The sequence below is a fragment of the Centrocercus urophasianus genome, unplaced genomic scaffold (assembly GCF_019232065.1).
Source record: "Centrocercus urophasianus isolate 14NV4802_14NV808 unplaced genomic scaffold, USGS_Curo_1.0 seq_18, whole genome shotgun sequence".
NCBI classification, from domain to species: Eukaryota; Metazoa; Chordata; class Aves; order Galliformes; family Phasianidae; genus Centrocercus; species Centrocercus urophasianus.
Window position 1 is genome coordinate 9,983,319 of NW_024884733.1, and position 22,042 is coordinate 10,005,360.

Genomic DNA, 22,042 nt, shown 5'->3' on the forward strand with positions numbered 1-22,042 from the left:
CAAGCAACAGCATAGAGAAACACATGCAACAAATGAAGCGTTAAATATTTCCTTCTCTTTCCAGAACATGGTTTGAAAATGATTAAAAAATAGAGGTATTGCATGGCATGTTAGTCTGAGGTTTCAAACCATTTCACAAAACACCAAGAGTCAAAAAGAAAATGAATGCAGTGGCATGGAAGAACAAGTACCATTGTCATCGCAGATTAGTGCTTGCAGACCTGATTGCTGTACCTTGGAAAAATTAAGTTGTCTTATGTGCAGAGAGATGTTTTTGGTCTTCTCTGATTGATAATGTTAACATTTGAAAGGCCTAACAGGGCTTAAATAGCAAATTCTCTCCCTTCAGTCGTTGCTTTACAGGATTTCCTTTTGGCAGAACAATTGCACAGTCACAGAAGAGGGAGAGGAATTTTGCAGATGTCACTTTGGTGGCAGCATCCAGCTCCTCACAGCACTCTGTGCCTTCTGGAAGAGATCTCTTCTGCTTTTCTCTCTGCTCTCACTTTGACTGAAATGTTGCCCTCAAAATTTCTGCTGCTGCCTGTGTGCTCAGGGGATGTCTGCTTTGTCTGACTCCTTGCTGGCTGCTAAGAAATATAGGGCTACTATGTGCCTTGAACTCAGGAGAAAACAGAACAAATTTCTTGCAGTTTTTGTTAAATATTTAAATGTAAAGAATGAGGTATATTTTTCTAAATGACACAAAAATATGCTGCATATGCTTTTTCTCTCTATGTTAGATTGTTTTAGAGAAATCAGTTTTTCATTTTTCAGTTTGTTAAACACTGGGAAAGCAGGTCACTGGAGCAATGAGTAAATTTGGTGAATGGGATGGTCAGAGATCCACATATCCAGAAAATTAAAGTGTGAAAATAAAAGTATGCAGAATTCACATAAATGATATTCCTTTCTTCATCGGCAGTGCAGCTGGGACTGCAATATTTCTAGTTATGACTGACGTATTCTCTCACCTCTCTGTCCTCTCCTCATGAAAATGCTTAACCGCTTCTGCGGAGCACAAGTATTGGACAAAGTACAGAGTCCTGGGGTTTGCCTCTGGGAGAGCCAGGGGGAGAGCGGTGGCAAGATGAGCAGAGCTGTGCTGGATCAGTGTGCCTCTCACTGGAAGAAAGGTGGTGACCTGGGGAGGTGACAGAACCACATTACTGCAAGGCTCGATCTATACAGCACAGTTCTCCAAGGGGCTGCTGCTATTGTTCTCTTGGTATGTTAAAGGGGGTGAGTTGCAAAACACTTCAGAATGCAGTTGTTTGTTTGTTTGTTTTTTAATGTATAGAATTAAAACAGCCTTAGAAAGATAATAAACCTAAATGCTTCACAATTTTCAGGTAAATATGCATGTGTAGGAAAAGGGAAGCATCATTTAAATCTTTCATATTTTATTAGAGAAATGCCCTACAGTTCTTGACGCAGGCCTGCTTTCCTATATGCTGAAAACTCGCCTTGATGTTCACTGAAATGTAAGTTTCTCTTCTTGAGGACTGTAACGGAAAACATCATTCCAGCACAATGTTTTCTTTACTGACTCTGCTGCTGCACAGCTTTGCATCATCAAAAACAAATGCCATCTGGATTACACAGCAGTTAACGTTATCAGGAGATATCTGTGAATTGCCTTCTATAAGCTTCTCTAATGTTTATTTCAAATATGTATGGAATGTTTAGATGCCGATTCTCTATAGGATTCATGCTTTTCCTTTAAATTATTCCAGAATCTTCCATTTCCTGTTGTAGGGTAAGTTCCCCTCTTTGCCTTTGTTAGCATCCTTGCACGACACTGCGGTCCCTACAGCTGCACGTGTCGTCAAACGCTGCCTGAATGTTGGTGCTCCTCATATCTGAAATGTGGGTCTAGATGCAGGAGGCTGGGCTTGAGTGATGATGTCTCCTCATCATTCAGCATCCTTGCTATCAGAATGAGATCAACACTGCAGTTAAATGCACAATGGGTGTGTTGTTAATGAAGGAGGGAATTTTCATTTTAATAGTGCAATAGAATCTTTTTTCCTATTCTATTTTTTCTCCACTCCTATGCATGGTACAATATGCAGGAAGACACACTGAGATCCAGTTAGCTGGAGAGAAATAATGCACATCCAAGCTAAAGGTGTTTCCTAGCACAGAAAGAGACAGATTTGTTGTAGGATTCGGGATTTGTGGGGCTGAGTGAGGTAATCTTTCCTTTTTGACATAAAATCTGCACAGAAATTTTAGAGAATGGTCTGCTAGAGACCATGCTACTGGCATATAAGAATTCATTCTGAAAGAAAATGTGAATTTCAGCTTTCTTCATGTTATTTCTGCTTCTAGCTAAAAGCAGCAAAGTGGTGCAAAGGCAAAGGAATGCTGACAGATTTGATAAGCTAGTCAGGATTCCTCAGCCTAAATGATTACAGTCCGTGTTGTTTGTATACGAATTGTTGTTACTCCTGTGCTGTAGAGTAGTTGTTTGTTTAGCTTAGCAAGGAAAAATGACAGAGAAGCTTGCTGTGATTGCTGCTCAAGATGTGTATTGAGATCTGAGTCTAAAATTATAAAGTCACTCCAACAGTATTGTGCTTTGCTCTATAGGGTTGTAGTTTTCAACCTTTTTTGATCTGTGAACCTCTCAACCTTTTTCCACTGAAGGTACAGATCTCTGTATAGTGAGTTAAAACCCAACTGACAATCAGCTTGAATTTTTAATGCTTTCTTTTCAAGTTACCCTTGCAGATATCCACCAACCTTGAGTGCTCTGTGGACTACATCTTGAAAACCATTGCTCTGAGGAACCAGTCAGGTCAAGTTGAAACTAATGTTGCTAAAAAGTTGAAGATCTTGATTGTGAGAAAAATATTCTTCTGTGGGAAGGGGAGAAATAACAGATCTGAAGTTGGCAGTTGATAGTATTATCTTTGAAGGTTTTTTTTTTCTTTGTCAATTTCAAGAAAGCCGAGCCTTGGACTCTTGGGCACCGATGAGAGACCAAGGAGAGAGGTGACTGCTGGGTGAGTAATGCTTGGCTGTGCAGCACAGGAGGAGCCCGGATCCTGAAAGCTCAAAAAATTACATTTTTAATGGGATTAAATTTGGAAAATAAGCTAAGTTTTCCCAAAAGAAGGACTTGGAAGTTTGCTAAAAGAAATAATTTTCTGAATTGGTTTTGATTGGCATTTCCTTTCTCAAAATGTATTTTGATAAAGAACTGTTCTCTAGGGTTGAGACCCAAGCCCAGACTTCCCAAGTACTGTGGAATGGATTCTGAAGGCAGTCTAGAGAAGTAATACGGGAAGGTCCTGGTGGGGATGGTTACTAGGGAGAATTTCCCACTGCTCATTGAACTTAATTTTAAAATTCCTATACAATTTTCTGAAAAAAAAAAAAAAAAAAAAAAAAAAAGAGGCAGAGAAAGCATGAGAATTGCTAAGTTAACATCAGGCTTTTAATTTCATGGTGTCTTTTCCTTTGGAGACCTTTTCCCTTTGAGAAATTACTGGCAAAGAGAATAACTATTCCTTTGTGCCTACAGCCAAAACATATTTTTTTTATTTTGTTTTATTTTCTTTGTTTGTCTGCACTTATATCTGAATCTCCCTGCTGGCCATCAACCTTCCTTTGACTGCATAGGTGACTACAAGGTGGAATTACATTCTGCAAAATCCATGCTCACTCCAAGATGCTACACTGCATCTTAATGATGTCTTACTTGTGTAATTCTCAATATGAATCCACCCTCTTCTATTTCTTTAACTTCTGGCTGCATGATGACTTCTGCAATAAGGAGAAATGGCTAAAAGTCAATGAAAAGCTTTTTTAAAACTTTCATGCATTAATTGGTGTGTGTGCTTGGCATAGATTCTCAAAAGCAGTCAAAGGAAATTAATGGCAGGAAAAGGATTCTGGCAAGTAGGAGATGCTTCTAAACTGTTTGGATTAGGTGCTAATAGCTAAAGCCATTGTGAGTAGGAAGAGGGGTGACTAGTGGTGTTTTTTTGTTGTTGTTTGGTGTCTTCAGAGGAAAACACATTTGTATTTTAGTTTTTGGTGGGTAATGGATTGCATTCTTCACAGTCAAAGAGAGAGAAGGCATTATGTGTAAAGGGTCAAATTATTTGATACTTTGACTGGAACATTAAAGAGGAGGAGGAATTTCTACTAGCTAAAAGAAGCTTATTGAAAAAACAATTTTTACTTCAAATGTGTGGAGTACGCCAATCCTGGGGAGAGGGATGAGTGAGATGCACATTACCATATTACAGGTTCCATGTGTGAGATGTGAACAGGTATCAGAGTGGCTCGTAAGTGCTACTGATCTATTTACTTTAAAACCTCTGTTTCGGTAACAACAAATATAAAGCTTCCCTTGTGTCAGAGGTACTAATAACACAAAGTTTTTATATGCATGTATATTTACAGAATTAAACTTTAAGAGCATCATCTACTTTTTCTTTTTATTTATTTGTATGAATGAGAATCTTACCTCAGTTGAGGCAAACAGCTTTGCAGAAATCAATGGGGTTATAATAATAACTCATCAACAGTAATTATTACAGTACGTAACTGCAAGATGCCGCTCCTGTGCAATTTACACTAGGGAACACATTTTAGCAGAGGGTTAGACAAGATGAGAGATCCCTTCCAACCCCTATGATTCTGTGATACATATTTGGTGGTATATAGGTAGAGAACATTGATTTGGATGCAGAAAGAATTCAACATTTAACATTTCTTTGTTTGATTAATTGCATTCACTGAGAATCACTTTGATTTGGCATTCACCGCTACAGTAAGTAGTTTATAGCAATGTTATTTAGCAAAAAAAATTTCCCAAGATTTTTCACTTAAGTAAATATGCAGTGTAAATTTCTTATAAATTATATCTGTGCTTTTTTTTTTTTTTTTTTTTTTTTTTTTTTTTTTTTTTTTTTTTTAAAGTAAAAATAAGAACAAACTGTCGCATAAGTTTATCCTTTGTTTTCTGCAGAAATTAGATGGTAGTTGGGTCACCTGCCCTTCAGCTCCCTGTGCCAGTAGGGATGGGGAATGGAGGGCTTGTAGAGACCATTGAATTTCTCAGTAGGGTATGAATTAGTGCTTGTGAGAATGAGCAGAAGAATACTAGCTGCAAGACTCCACATGGATGCTGACAGCTCTCTTCCCCATAGGTTTTCTCTAAAACCTTCTCTTATAGTAAGAGACAAACCATTGAAAGAACAGATATGTTTCATTAGAATAGCTAAGATTATGGCTGTCTTGTCCACAGTGAATTTGATCTTGTGTCCTCTGAAAAATTTCCTATCTGTGCCCCTAGATATCAGAATTAGCAATTCAGTAACTGTTGCTGCAATTCAACATCACTAGTTAATGTATAATTTAATATTTGTTAAAAATATTCAAAGCAGGTTTAGAATGCAAATGTGTTTTAGAATAATATATTTAAACGTAGAAATCTAGATTTGTGGTTTTTCTCTGTGCTTATTTGATGCATGTGACCCTTCTATTAAAACATTGAGATTTCATCTGTAGGGATGAGGCAAGTTTAAAGAGAAATCAATTTCCATGCTGGATCCTTTTATTATGGACTTTATGTCAAGTAGTGGACAGACTGTGCAATCTTCCCTTCCAGGGAAGTGGAAATGCTAGAGAAATAGATTGAAAAGAAATTCTATTCTACTACTCTTCTTTCACCTTCCTGTAGGTGGAGGAGGACAGTCCTGTCACCACAGTTCTTCCCCACTGTCTGCACGTGCCCATGGGAGTCCTGTAGTGGGCAGTCTGCCCAGCTCAGTATATGAAGAGTAATAGGATTATTTGGGAGGATGACTAATTCTCATTCAGATACTGCAGAACTTCTTGACAGTATGTGAAGTAGTAGCTGCTCTCCTTTCCTCTCCATGTGCTTGTAAATGCAGTCTGTGTTGGCAGCATTACCTTAAACTGGCCGATGACAGATAGCTCTTCCCCACTATGGAGTGCGAAGCAGGCTGATAACATGGCTTAGCATGTCATCATGAACTAGCAGAAGCAGTAGGCTGGGATGATAAGTAGAGCTGGCTGGGTCTTTCCTTTTCCTTTTTGAATAAGCTGTAAGTGCTTATGGAGCTGGTGCATGGCTTCCTCTCCCTTGTTGCAAGCCCTGGTTTCTGTAGCTGTGATTAAGGCAGAAAACCAGCAGCAAACACCACAGCAGATAAGCAGATTTGTAACATGAAACCAAAGAGCTCGTTATTTTGAGAATCTTTTCCAAGGAGGACATGGAGATGCATAAAAAGGTACTGCTAATTTACAGTACTTGGAGAAAAGGCATTGGCTTGGAGGGCAGTACTGACAGTAAATGTATTTTCAACTTGCAGTTTTAGTACTTAGTTTTTGAGCTCCAATATGGGCTTTTCCCCAAATCCCTAGTTATTTAGTTCAAAGCGATGAAGCTATTGGATTATTGTCTCTTTCCTGTCAAGGAGCCTGCAAAACTCCTTCTACAGAAGAGCCTGTCTACAGAAACTATTGAATGTAATGATTCCATGGCATATTTTGAAGCGTGTTACACTTTATGAGAATGTATTAAGTATAAACTAAACTTAAGATGAAGGTCTTGCCATGGGGGGAAAAATAAACTGATTCATAGGCAACAATTCATTCAATTAGGTTTCCTGAGGTTTTCTTTAACATGTATTCATTCCAACCATCTAACTGTTCTTAATTTTACAAAAAAACAAACAAAAACAACAGAAAATCATGAACATCTCACCTACACCAGGATAATTGAATGATTCTACTCTTTATAATTGTTTTTGTGTAATCAAGGAAGTAGAAAACAATACAAATATTTGTGCACTGATCAGCATTCCTTTAAATTAGGCACCATATAGACCTTTAGCAAATTGTCAGACCTATTTAAAAATAATCTCTCCAAGAGTTTAACAAATAATGTACATGATTTTGAAGAAATCCACTGTTTTGCTTTCAAAAATCTAAACTTATTCTTGCAGCATGTCCAAAAAGGAATGAAGCATGTCAGAGATTTGCAATGATCATTGTATCCATGCCTGATCTGTGGGGTTCCTTAAATATAATGAGTATTTTGTTGGTTGGTTTTTTTTGTTTGTTTGTTTGTTTGTTTGTTTTTTAACAAATCCAATAATCCTTAACTGAGCAAAATCCCTTGTACATTTATCATGTTCTGTGCAAGAGGAGATTGGGTATCAACAAATATGAAGATGAGACTTATAAATGTTTTTATTTGAAGAATCCATGGAGACTGCTTATATTGCTACCGGCATCAACTAATCACAAGCTTTGAGTGAGGTTTGAAGGGAGATTCTGAGGCTAGTGCTAAATCAGTCATACTGACAAAAATTCTTCTAGCTGTACAGGCTATTAAAGGAAAATTATTAAATCCAGAGCCATGGAACAGGAGATGTTTAGAGCACTTATATACCACTTTATAAGTAACTTCCTGGATTTACTAGGCTTCCAAACATGCAGTGAGTTTAATTAAAGATGATAGGTTGGGAAGGAAGTCAGAAAATGCAGGAAAGTAGTTTTACTTACTCATTTGCTGTATAACTTCTTTTCAATATCTTCTTCCCTCAGAACAGCCTTAATAGAACTCCTTTGCAGGTCGATTTTCTGCAGATAAACCATTGAGAAATCAGACTGAATTAGCTCTAGAAGAAATTCAGTGCTACTGTTATGGCTTAAAAGTTACCCCAAAATATTGAAACATCATATTTTGTTTCTAAGGACACGTCTTCCATGACTGTGTATTAGGAAGATAAGAAGAATTTTTGTTTAAAAATACATACATTTAATGAAAATCTCTCTTTGGGAATACATAGAAAAGGTTGGCTATGTTCCCAGATAACTGAATTAAAGTCCAAGCACTTTCAACAAGTTCAATGCAATTCTGAAATTCTAACTGATCTTATATTATGCTGGATGTTTTAATTAGGCCATCTCTCCTGAGCTTTCCATGGAGAAACAGAGTAGAGAATAATATATACATATATATTAATATAAAAGATTTAACTGTCCATCACACAGCTTCATTCACTTTTATCTTCCACAATAGCTGTAGAAAGGAGAACCATTTAAGGCAAGGAGTGTTTAGTAGGCCCATGTACTTTCTCTGGGCTTTTCATAGAGGCTAATAAATATCTTTAGTAAATTCCTCATTCTTTGTTGTTTTGGAATAATGATACTTATTCCACTGGAATTGTAATTCAAATTTGTAAAACAATGTTTGAGGTCAGAAAGTTACTTCTGAGTATGTGTGTTTGGATCTTTCCAGAAGGTCTCTAAACCACATCCACTAGATACTTGTGTATGACATTTTAATTCCTGATACAATGTAACGTATATTATAGTATTATTTTGCAAGTTTTCTTACCCTCTGTTGAAAAGATAGACAAGAAAGCTTGGAAAATTCAATAATAGCCTTAAGGAGAAGGATCTGTCTGGTTGTAACAATTCCACCGGCAGCCCTGAGAACAAAGTGTGAGAAATGGCAACAGTGGTTTTGGTTTTGTGATCACCTTTCAGTAGAGTCCATCAATAAGGAGGAAGGTAGACCCTGGATATGTGAAGTCTTGATTTGTTCTCAAGTTATGCCACATAACTTGAAGTCTTGGGAATGTTTTTTTCCTGTTTCTGTACAGAAAGATTTATACCAATACAGTGGTGAATATGGATGGAGTCAAGCCAGTCTAAGAATGCTTCAGCAACACGTTTTACTTCCTGGGTGTACACAGCTTTTGCAACCATGGTTTCATACAGTTTACTGGCTTCCACACTAAGCAGTGTTGCATGGCTTTAAGAAGCTGTTGGAAATAGCATGAACTCCAGTGGGCTGCTGCCTACAGTGATAGTTTTCTGACTTTAACAGTTTCACTCAGAATTTTTCCTTCCATCTCATTTCAAAAAGTCAACGATCTATATGTACTTTGGGATATAGTGAGTGTGAGAAGAACAACAGAAAGAAAATAAAGGAATAGTAATGTGGCCTCTGGCATCTCCTTTGTGAGAGCATCCATCTCAGTCTGCACAGCGTAGGAGAACATTTGTGACATTCTCGGTGCAGGTAAAAAGCATCGCTCTTGAGCATTAGTCCTTTTTAGGCATTCCTTTGAGCCTATACTTGAGAATCTGTTTAAATGAAGGATGTCTGTGGGTTTCAGAATTAGCTTTTTTGCTTACTTGTTTCCATATCTGAACAGAAGAAAAATTAGTATCATTGCTTTCATTCACAAAAAAAAAAAGGACAATTTATATGTGTCTGACTTGTTGCAAATGCAATCCAAAGACATTATTAAGAGGGGCATCTTGGAGGGACAAGGCAAAGCAATGCCAAAATACCAAATCTCAATAAGGATTATATAATGTGAAGTGCCTGGAGAATTTGAGAGTCAAAGCAAAATTTTTATACAATGTAATTCTAGATTCAGAAACCAAATAGGGATTTTCAGTATTGCTTTTTCTGGGGGAAATGCCTAATCAATGTGTCCACTGTGGATGTTCGTCTCTTTTTGTTCAATTGAATATAAAATGTAAAGTGAAAGATGTGGCCTCTTCATCCCAGAGGCCTATAAATCTAGGAGGGAGACAAGAAGCAGCAGGTGCTAACAGGCAGGTGGCTTACTAGAAAGAAAGTGTGGGAGAACATTTCCATGGCAGTAGGACATCCTGAGAAAATGAATTTTTGTATTTAGTATTTTTTATTTGCTTTGTTTATATGAACTTTCATAGTTCCTTATTCTCCTTTCAGGAAATTTCAAATACTTGCTTCAGTTATTTACAGATGCTGTCTTACTTCAAACATGTTCTTTGTCTAGAACGGTTTATAACAGAAAGCAGAGCTGTACACATATTGAAGTCTTGCTTTCATTTCCTCAGCCCTTCCCTCCTCTTGCCACCCTGATGGAGGCATGAATGTATCCCAATAAGCAACACTTACCAGTAATTGGCCTTTATACCTTTAAGTTCCTTCTTCTGATAGCAACCATATTTAGGGCCATTGTGAAACCCTTCTGACCTGATTATGTGATTCCAATCAGCTGTGTGCTGAACTGCCTGAGTAACCCAGTGATGGAGAAGCTGGGGTTAGAGCTGAATTCGTTTGTCAGGACAGGCAGAGGAGTATTTAACCCTTCCTGATTAATTTGGCTTACTTCGTATTTTTCTTTTTCAGCTTCCAGTTCTTGTTTGAGACAGTGCATGTTCCCAGATGCTTTTTATATTCAGGACAAGTTCTTGCTGTGTTCACCTCTCTCTGAATGAGACTTCAGTAGCAGCTATAGCTTTTTATACTTTGAGTGTGAATTTCAGTGTTGGTTAAGCAAGAAATTAATTCTGACCTGCCTTCTGTACCAAACCTGCAAAATGAATGGCAATTAACTCTGGACTATTAAACTCAAAAAGCTTCTCTGCAACTTCTGGGAGCTGTCCTGGAACTTCTTTACAAAAGGGAATTAAATAAACAGAAGCTTCAGATTTTTTCTTACTTTTATTTTGTGAGGGGAGGGGAAAAGGATACAGATAGTTAAATATCTTGTCTCCAACTTCATTTCTAACTTCCTCAGGTTTCCAGTAGGAGTTGCCACAGTCTCTAGTTCCAAGGTGTATTGTGGTATTTTTTGCTGCTGCTTTTTGACAATTCTGCTACCCAAAATAGGGGTTAGACAAACAGGTGGATTGTCGGGTTGCATTGTTAAGCACTGTCTAAAGTTTTGTTATAAGAGTATTATTTTGCTGTGTCTATAGCTGGAACAATTTTTTATTTCCTGCTCTCAATGTATTCAAAAAAGTAAACAAGCAAATCCTTTTCCATAGCTGAATAAGTAGGCATTCACATAGCCTTAGGACCAGTTGGTGAAAGTTGTTGTTTGATAGGGGTCTAAATCCCCCTGCTGTGTGCGTCCTTTCCTCTTGTCACTGGACCCATTGACTGTGGCTGCCTGGCTCTGTTGCTCTGGTTAATGGTGACCCTATCCTTCAGGTCACCTCTCCCACCAGTTGGCTACTTCAGCCTTGATAGTATTCCTATCGTTTTCCCAATGTAACTGGAAATATTTTTTGTATTGTAACCTAGAACAGCATCCTCTGCACGGACAAATGCAACGGTAATATTTAACAGATAATTTGACTGAAGCTACTAATTATAGACACAAATGGATAGAAAATTATCATGCATTTAACACTATAATTACCCAGCAAAGCAGAGAGGGTATGGTTTTGGGTTTTCAGAGCTGTAACAATCTCAGTGTTATCTAGTGAAATTTGCTAAGCCTTTTAAAGCGAGATACTGACTTTGCTCTGTATATGCTAAGCGTTTGGCTTTCCCTACCTAACACTTGTGCACCACAAACACTTCTGTATACATGGTGAAATAGGCACACTGCACTCATTGAAGGACTCGTGATTGACTGAGCTGCAGCATTCTCAAGGCTTTGAGAAAGGTTTTCACTTGATGCTCTTTCCCGCAGGAGTTCACATTTGCTGTTTTATCTCTGGGAGTGAGCTTAGTGACAGGCACACACCAAGAGCCAGGGAGAAATGCCATGGGAGCTGCTTAACAGCATTCAGATGCAGAGATGGCATTTGATTCCCAGGCATCTTTGCTGCATCCACTTCATAAGAAATCTAAATCAGGAAACCCTACGGGGTATCAGGAAAGCAAACCTCTGATCTGTGTGCTCTCACCATTAAAAACCAAGTCCTGCCTCTGAAACAATAGACAAATCTAAAGGTTATTGAATAACTTTCATTCATTTCAGTGCAGTCTATAAAGTGGCAGAATAGCAGGTGCATGGGCATACAACTGTGTGCCTCAGGACTGAGAGAGTTCTCTGGCAGCGTGTTAACAGGTTGCCTTAAATTCTCAATGTAGTTGTTTTCATTTAATGTACAAACTGTGTTAGTCTAATTCCTACATGTTGTTTAATCAAAATGCTTGGGCTGTGTTTTAAACCAAGTACCATTCTTTGGAAACGGTTCCCAGGGCCCATTATAGATCCCAAATATTCCATAAGATATGGCCAAGCCTGAACTGTTTCTTTTGCATTTTAGATTTTTATGCATTCATGCTAATTTATATTTTGTAAACATATGTGGATGGGTAACTGAAGCTCTGCAGTAATCTTTTTTTCTTTCCCTTTAGATGTATAGTCTGGAAAATCTAAAATACCTTAGGAATACACATGCTAATATTACATAGATACTTTGCCTTGCATTCACTGGAAAAACAATTTGTGTGTGTGTGTGTGTGTGATTTGTTTGGTACTGTGAAACTAAGGAAGTTGCTAGAAATGAATGTAAAAGCAAATGACTAGGTGAGAAAAATGATAGAAAGATAATCATTGCAGCTGTAAGATAAGGTGCTCTATGATGTCACAACTGTGAATTGCTGATGAAGTTTGAAGTAATTCCATTTTGCATGATATTTTTAAATTCTCATATAAAACAATTGATTTAAATGTAGAGACTATGAAATATAAAGAATTAACCTCACCCTCCAGACGTGATGCTTAAGGTTAAAAATAATAGAAACATAAATCTTGTGTCTTATTAAAAAAAAAAAATATCTGCATTATCTGAGTTGGATTTCCTTCAACAAAATACTCCTATTCTGAAATGCTTCCATTCTGACAGTGTGACAAATTGCTGGAACAAATGCTAAATAGTTAAATGGACAAGTGATGGATGGCCTCATAAGCCTTGCAGGGTAGCCTGTGTAAGATACTAATTGGTTCTGTGGAACTAGTTTTAGTCAATAAATTCACTTGAGAGGTTTGTGTGTGTGTGTGCATGTTAGATATCTGTAAAGAAAGCAGTGCTGTAGGTGACAAACCACTTGCGATGCATTAGGCCACCAACAACTTCATTTTGCCCTCTATACCATCTGCGTTCTTTCAAGGATATAACCTACTAAAAACCTATTGGTGATGCATTGCTGTCTCTCAAATGCTTCTGAGTTATGAGTTTATTTGGAAGCCTCCAGAATATTTTGATGCTAAGAAAAATGCCCACATTAAGTTTTCCAGTGTTTGCAATTGCTCTTCCCCCACCCCCACTTCCTGCAATAGATTCTGCCACCATTGCTCATTTTGAGCAATACTTCCTACTGCACTTGGTCTCTATATTGGTGAACTCTCCTCGTGAAACATGCTGTCAAGGTGAGCAGAAGCTATTAGAGTCCCACTCTTGGGAGCAGAGCCAGAAAAAACTGAGCAGCCTTCCAGCTGTATTTGAAGGTGTTTTCAGGACTCTTTGGATTCAGGCTCTGTTTGTTCCCTGGTTTGAAATCCCTCGGCTTCACTTCACTGAGCCCTGCCAGCTGAGCTCTGGCATTCTCAGGGGCAGGTGACTATGCATCCCTTAGCACCCTAGCTTGGGAAGAAGTTGCATCCTGCCCTGATGAGCTGGAGGGAGATGTACCCTCATGAGGCCTCACTGCACTCTGCTGGCTGACTGCAAGGAGTGGGCTCTGCCTGAGCCCAAGGGGCTGCGGTATGGGGAGCTAGCTGCAGAGAGCTTCATTTCATCAGTCACAGGTCTTCACAGGCAGCGGCCCAACCTTCCAAAGTGTGGGAAGATAAGATGATGGCATTTGTTGTGGGCCTGAGCAGATGAGTGTAAGGGTGAAAGCTCTCATTCCTTTGTTTTCACAGCCCAGCTGCTGTGAGCACTGTGCAGGTACCCACTCTGCTACTGCCTCGCGCTCAGCTTCCAGCATGACCTGTGCATGCACAGCATGGTCAGGAGCTGAAAAGAAAAGCCCTGGAGCCCTTGCCTTTTAAGTCCCTAAAGCCTTTGCTGAGTTGTTGTGCACAGTGATTTCAGGGTAAATATGAGGCACTGGGTTTGTTCTTGGATGTGTTAAAAACAAAGATTTCATCATTGCTAAGACGAAATTGTTCTCATGGATAAATGTAAAAAAAATAAAAACAAAAAGGAGCTTCAATAAGTGAATCAGGGAAGGGAGAAGAGTTGAGATGGTTTCCTAGTTTAACAGATAGCAATTTCCCATTCAGTAACGTAGGACTGATTAATTCTGAAAACATCAGAATTTAGAAAGCTAATCTTTGAGATAAAAGAAAAATCTGAAATTAATTTAGAATTTAAATAACACAAAAGTTAAGGGAAAATTCAGCTTCAGATTTCAGCTCCATTGTGATCCCAACTGTTTCAAGATAAAGCCTATTTTTCAGGGAAGAGAGTGAAAGTGAACTATGTCTCTTGATTGCTTTGCGTTGTCTCCCATGCTTGCACATAAGACAATTTGGAATTAAAGACTTCACTTCAGCTGCTGCATATTGAAACCAAATTTGCCTAACAACACGTAGTATCTACCTTAGCAGCAGTGTTGACATAATTAGATGACACACACATGCTATTTCTAGAATGGCATGTAACTGAAGAAATATGAAGGAAATGCAGTGTAGGCAACCTACAGCTAGTCTGTCTGGTATGTCTGAGATTCAAGAAAACTTACAGGGAACAAAATCTGAGCAACTCCCTGCTATGTGCTCAGACAAACCCATTAGAGTACGTATTCCAGGTGGAGCTGGGAGGAATATGTGGCATGATGTGAGAATGTGGGCATGAAGATATGTAGGCTCTTAGTAAAACTTCTGAGAAAGACGTTGGTGATTTCAGGAGTATTTCGTAAGTGTGACACAATACCTACTCTTGGCTCCCCAGAACAGGAAAAACATGATTTGTCAATTTAAAAAAGACATTTTATGTAGTTATATAACAATAATACCAATAGTTTTTTCCTTAGATCCTAATGCATTATTGAATTTTATGGCAGAAAAAGAATTCAAATGGAAGCTGTTATTGTAGAAATTATTTGTACATCGAAGGTAAGCTTCTTGTGCACGCAAACTGACTCAGGTGTGCAATGGGCTGAACGGTTTTACAGATTGTATGGGAACTGCTGAGTCACGGCCTGAACCTCTGATTGATCACCTGAGGTGAGCCTTGAGTCAGCCAGAGGAGCACAGGTGAAGGCAATTCACCTGTGCTGCCGGAAGGGGTGGAGCCTGGCTCCACCCCTCCTGGACCTATTTAAGAGCTGGCTACCAGAGGGGAAGGATCTCTTCTGGAGATCCCCTCTTTTGGTATCTTCTGGTGAGCTCAACCCAAGGGTAAGCTCTTCCATTTATTCTCTTTTTGTGATCGTTGTCTGCTTTGCCTTACTCTCTTGATTATATTGCAATTATAACATCTTGATATCTATTGATTATACGCAATTATATTGTGACTATAACATCTTGGTTATACAATTATACACAATTATATTGTGACTATAACATCTTGGTTATACACAGATCTTCTGGCAAAAAAGAGGTTGAGTTATGAGTTAAGATCTATTTATGATTCTGTGATTCTGTTAAGGGAAACTTGCTGGATTTATGACCACCTGTGAATCGAGGGATAAATACAATGTACTTTCCTTTTACATTTAATCAGACTCTGTGGCTCCAGAGCAAAGGCCCACGCGTCCCTCTGGAGCTCATCTATAATGAATATTTTAGTTCATTAATACAAAGGATTGTCACTATACACAAAACAAAACAAACAAATGTTATGTGATCTCCAATACAATGATCTGTATTTATGATTGCATAAAAGTATGAGGTAGACTCATTAGGATACCAAGCCATAAAGTTTAACTACTGAATCAACCAAAGATGAGATTTTCTATGTAACTAAGATAACTTTTATAAAAGCATTTTGCTTTTCTTGTTAAAGTTGATTTTGAGCTTAGTGCTGGTTTTTGTGGGTTTTACATTGTAGAATATAGCACGTTTTTCTGGACATCATGTGTAATGAACATTTACGTCAACATCACGTATCCATAATGTGGCCCTTAAAATGCTCTTATAGACAATTTAGCAATCTGCAAGCAACGCTGTGCCAAGTGGAGGGATGTTGCAGCACAGAACGCTCCAGTGAATGGTCACTACATTTGAATAAACTTAATTCTCATAAAGCAGACTTTCAGGAGCAAGAACTAACATCCATTTGCCTGTGAATCAACAGGAGACGAAGGCATGAAGCCCATCTGGTTGTAGGAAAGCTCTACTTTGAATTTAGCTTTGGTATTACAAGGGCAAAGTACATCATTTGGTGTAAGGATCTTGTACTTAGGATGTATGTGTTAAAATAACTATGTGAACCTCCAAAAACTTTGAGTTTCTGTAAAAACCCACTAGCTGGGAGAGTATGCTGTGCTTCAAGTACTGCTAAGAAGGGAACTGCTCTAAAAGCTGTTCTCAGTTTCCAAAGTTTAGTGTAACTTGAATGTGTTTTAAGTTAAGAGTTTACTTTCAAGTAGTTGATGAAACACATAGGTGATGGGCTGATATGTTTGTCACACTTGCCTATTTAGGAACCTATGTGTTTATAAAGTGTTGTATCACATCTGTGGGAGAGAATGCAGCTGCTCATAACTTTGACTACAAGAAATTTGCTGACCTGCTGGGCTCATTAGCGATTTAGAGTTCTATTTCTTAACCTTTATAAAAGATTTTGGAGTATATAAATGTATGTCTTTTCAAAAAAAACCTGAATGTGCAGTGTTAGAAGAGAAATAGGAGAGATTGGAGGAATAACTGCCAAATGTCAAACTCACAAGGACCTGCTGAAATTCAGGACAAAATCCAATTTCAGGTAAATTCTTAAGTTACCATCTGTTCTGTTCACAAGTATCTTTTATATACTATAAATATAACATACAGTAACAGCTTCCCAGCTGTGAAGAGCCCATTTGCTTGACTGTTCTTTTAATTTCTCTATAAAAGTTTGGTTTTGAATTTGGCCATCTGCCTAGGTACCAGTGTGATAGGCATTAATAAAATATAGTATGAAGAAGAAATTAAAGCATCTGCTAAAATTAATAGGAAAAAGAGTTCTATTCAGCCTAGTAGGAAGTACAATAGCATGGACAAATGGAAGAAACTGAGTTTGTGATCATAATTTTGAGATACAGAGATAATAAAGGGGGGCATTTGGCATCTAATCCACCAAGTCTCTGAATTTGAATGTAAGCATGTAGTGACCCCATTCATAGATTACTAGCACATAAACCTAACAATAAGCATGTTTTTGAAAGAATTGGACACCCAGAAACAGTTTTTACATCCTAGTACAGTTATATAGTTATCAGAGATTTATTTTACTGTTCAATATAATCCCTAACAGCTGCGGTTTTATTGGGAAGCTAAGGAGACCGTCATTCCATCTTTGTTGCTGCCATATATATCACACAGAAGCCTAGATGAGTAACATTGCATCCTCCCAAATCTCTTGGCTGTGTCTGACTTTGCATGGGTGAGAAACCCAAGGACAGACTGCCTGTTAGGATTTTCCCATGAATGATTTTCTAAGTGCATGTTTGTCTTCACATCACTTGTATCACTGGAGCTGTGTTCAGAGCTGTTAGCTCACTGCCAAACTGGAGTATGGGGTACTTCCTACAGGCTAGGAGTTTGTGAAACGCAATTATACCAGCTGTGCTGTCAGAGAGGTGCATAAGCAAAAAAAGTTTTCTTTAAATTTAGGCAGTGTGGGATATATCAATTGCTCCTGTCCCTCTGGTTTCCAAAGGAGCTTGACTTAAACTCATCATGAAGAGGATTAGGGATCTGGTGGAGACAAGTTAATCTTGCTCATCACAGATAGTAAAACAGGGGACAGTGAGCACGAGGGACAACTTGGAAGGTTCAAATCAGACATTAGGAAGAGTTTACTCATGAAGAGGATAGTTTAGCACTAGGAATGGTTGTCTGGGAAGGTTGTCATATAAATCCTCATCCCTAGAGGATTTGGGAGTTTGTTCAGACAACACTGTGGCTGGCCAAGCCTGGGTTTTTCTGCCTCCTTCAAGTGCAGGGTAAGACTGTAGGACCTCTAGAAGTATCTTCCAACCACCTTGTTTTCTCAGATGCTAACTCAGACCAAAGCATGCTTTCTCTCCAGCAGAAGTCAGAAGCAGGCACTTAGGAGAGGAACTGGGGAAGAGGGCATGTTTTCTTTCAGTATTCCTCAATAATCTGGCAATAAATGGTCAGGCATTTCCAAATGAAAAGTGTCGTCTCTGTTTTTATTTAGTAATTGTGAACAAGTTTGTCTAGCACATTCTGTTTTTTTTTTTTTTTGTTTGTTTTTTGTTTTTTTTTTTTAATTACTAGTTATTTCAGCTGTGAGATGTACTAAGATTGATCTTGTTTTAGAGTTATGGTTTCAATATTTAATGAAGAAGTATTCTTGAGAAAAATGTTGTAAATTTAATTAAATTTTACTGTCAGCTGTGTCTTACTGCTACTTTGTAGATAGGAAGGAAAAGATGTCCAAATTCCTGTTCATTACTTGATCATTTCAATTCTTCTGTGCTGTCACTTGAACTTGTGTGCTCAGCTTCTTAAGGAGGCTGTTTTGGGAGAAATGGTTTTTCGCTTTCTTGATCAGACATGTTGTCCATTCCTTAGTAACTGAAACAAAAACAGGTTATTTTACACTTAATAATTTATTCTGACTTAATAATTTCTGATACTGAGCTGGGAGTTTGCAGCATTTTCATCAGCTGCTGAGTTTTGCAACATGGACATATCTCCTCTTTTTCTTTGTATTTCTTAAACTGGGCTTTGCCTCTAGTGTGCCTCAATACCTGAGTCTGTTTCATTAGACTGTGTTGAAAATCTGCTGTGATTACTACCTAATCCCTTTGTGCACCTCTCCTGGCCTTCTCCTGGAAACAAAGATTAACCTTCTGTGGCATTTTTGATCTAGCTAGCCATGCAATATGAATCACTTCTACTGCTGGCAAAGAGCTTTACTGAACTGTGTGAAATCTGCCTTCTAAGATGCAAAGCACAATGATAAACTTCATTTTTCTTTCCTGTTGCACAGAGTTGGGTGTGTTGCGCCTGGGAAAAGACATGCTCATCTCAGTGTCGTTGTCACTGGCAGTGATTTTCTTGAGCGAAACATTTTCTTACTTTGTAGCACTGGAAGCTTGGCAGCACATACTGCAGTTCCCAGGATGCACTCAGCCGCAGCAGCTTATTGGGCTGCTTGCTGGTGGTGTGTGAAGGGGTTGCAGGCCCAGCTTTGCCTGACGGCTTGCTGTCAGGTCCTAATGTGCTCTCCTCTCCACCTTGGTGCTGCTACTAGGCACCTCCTGAAGCACGGTGCCTGAGTGCAGCTACAGGTTTTGTTTCTGGTTCTCTTAGCTTGTTCTGGGGTTGTTATGGGACCTCATAGTGGGCTGTTCAAGTTATACAATAGTATATGAAAAGTACATGTCTTGCTCATAGTTATCTTCAGAAGTTTTCTTTTTTTTCCATTTGCTTTTCTCTGGGCACTTTCTTATCAGCTCTTTGACCCCTGAAATAAGCAAAGTCTGTTGGAGGTGAACAAACTATTTCATGTAGGAAACAAGTTGTCTGTATTAATTTTTGTACTCTCTCAGTTCCTTACAGAGGTGTAAGGGAATTTCTGTCTGCTCACTCTTGCGTGCATGTGTATGGACACGTATATGTATATGTGCATGTGTAAACATGTGTGCATACACATGTGTATAAAGCTTTGCATTTATGTAACACATGCAACTATGTAAGCCACTGTCCTTCATTTTTTAGGTAAACTGCATGTGTATTTGATATTGTAAGGATGAAATATTTGTGAAGAAACCCTGATGAAGGCCAGGGATGGAGACAGATAAATAAAATACAACCGAGACAAAGAAATGAACAAAGGCAAACGGATCCAGAGCAAAATCTCCTGAATAAATAGGTAAGGCTTCTCTGAGAAGCATTAATTTCTGATCTTCCATTTTCTTCTGTTAAGGATTGTTTTTGTGGGGTTGAGGAGTCTTTTACTTCAGATAATAGAACCTTTACTATCAGTGCATGTTGCAATGGCATTCAGTACCACTGCACTGTTAAGGGTCTGTGAGGACTATTTCTATTATTAATCTTGAAGATTACACCTGTGTCTTCTTGTATTGCATCATCCTGAAACTTGACAAGTTGACAGTGGAGAGGCAATTATCTTCACCGAAATATTAAGAACATGAGTTTTACTTCCAAACTATGCAGTGGCATGACAATCTATAGATTTTGAAAAAATGCAAGAGATTGGGTTTTTGGTTCTTTTTGTTTGTTTTGGGTTTTTCCTTTATTAGTTTTTCTTCTTTATTTTGCTCCAAATGTGAAGGCCGCATATTGATACTATAAAAATGAAATTTTGCTTGCAGTTAGCTGAAAAATGAGGTTTGATTGTTTATGATTGTCAGAGGCAAGGAAGAAGGAGTAACACAGCTGAAAGCTTAAGAAAGCTGAAGAAATCAGTGGGGCTGGCCAGAAAAAAAAAAAAAAAAAAAAAAAAAAAAAAAAAAAAAAAAACACAGTCCCTTCCTGTGAAAGAGAGACGATGATATTTTCAGTTTGCAGATTGTTGCTTTAGGAGCAGCCTTTGCTGGAAGAAGAGCTGCATTTCCTGGTAGTGACTCACTGGGTCTCATGAGTAACAGGGACAGAGCGGGTGAGGTGAGCCAGGAGCCACGGCAGAGCTGGGCAGGCTATGGTGGGCTGGAGGTTGAATGTTTCAGGTGAGAGACAAAGAGCAGGGAGCCAAGGGCTGTCCAGAGGGGCAAGAGGAACCTGGGAGAAGAGTTGAAGCAATCTCTTGAGCCATTTGGTAATGTGTTCTGGTTTAAAGGAGCATCTTGAATCATCAGTGCAATGTGCGAAACAAGTGATATGAACAGTTTAACCAACTGAGAGGAAATGAACTGAACTGCAGATGCAAAATTAAGATTATCGTTTCTTTCAGAATTGTGGTTTAATGTTAAGAAAGCTAAGTGCCCTTTGCACATTAAGCAAGTTTTAGTTTTTTATCATATTTTAGCTTTGGGAATGCTGGTTATCGTAAATGATCAGAGTTTGCTTGTTCAAAATCTCCAGGTTATCAAAGGGTTTCCTTTTCTACTTTGCTGTGAAATTGAATATAAACTTTTTGTTCCTTCCCTCCCTCCCTCCGTAAAAATAGACAAAATGAATCTGGATAATCTCCAGCAGTGCATGTACTGGGAAAGATATGGTAGTTTAAGATTTGTGTTGCTGTAACAGAGTTGTGTCATGCTGGGAGTGAGAGGGCTTTCCTCACATACCTCAGCTGAGTAACAAAGGCTTTTTGTTAGGGTATTGATGAGCCAATTCTCTTCTCTGTCATCCTTCTATTCCCCAAATGGGCTTTATATACCTTCCTTTAAGTTAGGCTCTGCTTTTGTTATCTCATTGGCTTAATACTGGACAATGAAATAGACATTTAGTTGGAGAGGTCAACTAGATTGTGCATATCACATGAATACAGAGGACCACAGAGTCTAATCAGCAAAGAACTTGTGTATTTTCAGGAATACTCTTGGTAGTATTTGTTGTTGGTTTTTGTTTGTTTTTAATCCACTCAGTATCCAGTAAATATTGATGTTCTGATATGTTCCAGAGCAAACTGACACCGTGCTGTCGTTTCAGGGAGCAGAAACAATATGAGGGTTGCAAGGCAGAGGCCAGGGTCATGCATGAAGCATTGTTTTTATATATATATATATATATATATATATATATATATATATATATATATTTATATATCCTGAAATCATTAAAAAAAATTTCTACTGCTTCTCTGCCAACTTCATGAGTATCATTTTCCCTCAGAAGAGTGGCCAACTGTCCAAAAAAGTGAAAATGGTATCTCTGATGATCTCAAACAGCCACAGACAAGCCCCTGGTGGTGTGTTATTACATTCAGCCATGGAAGTGACATTGCTGCTTGCAGGTTTTGGCCGCTGCTTCTTGTTTGCTTGATGGTGGTTTGCTTTCTCTGCTGGTGAGCCTTGTCACCATTGTGCCACCGTTATACAAAGGGCAGATTGCATCCCTGCCTGCCAGGTTCTCAGGACACTGGTGTCTATGAAATTCTTCTGAGAATGCTGAGCAGTCACAGCTGTTTGTTATGTTAGTGTTTGTTCAGA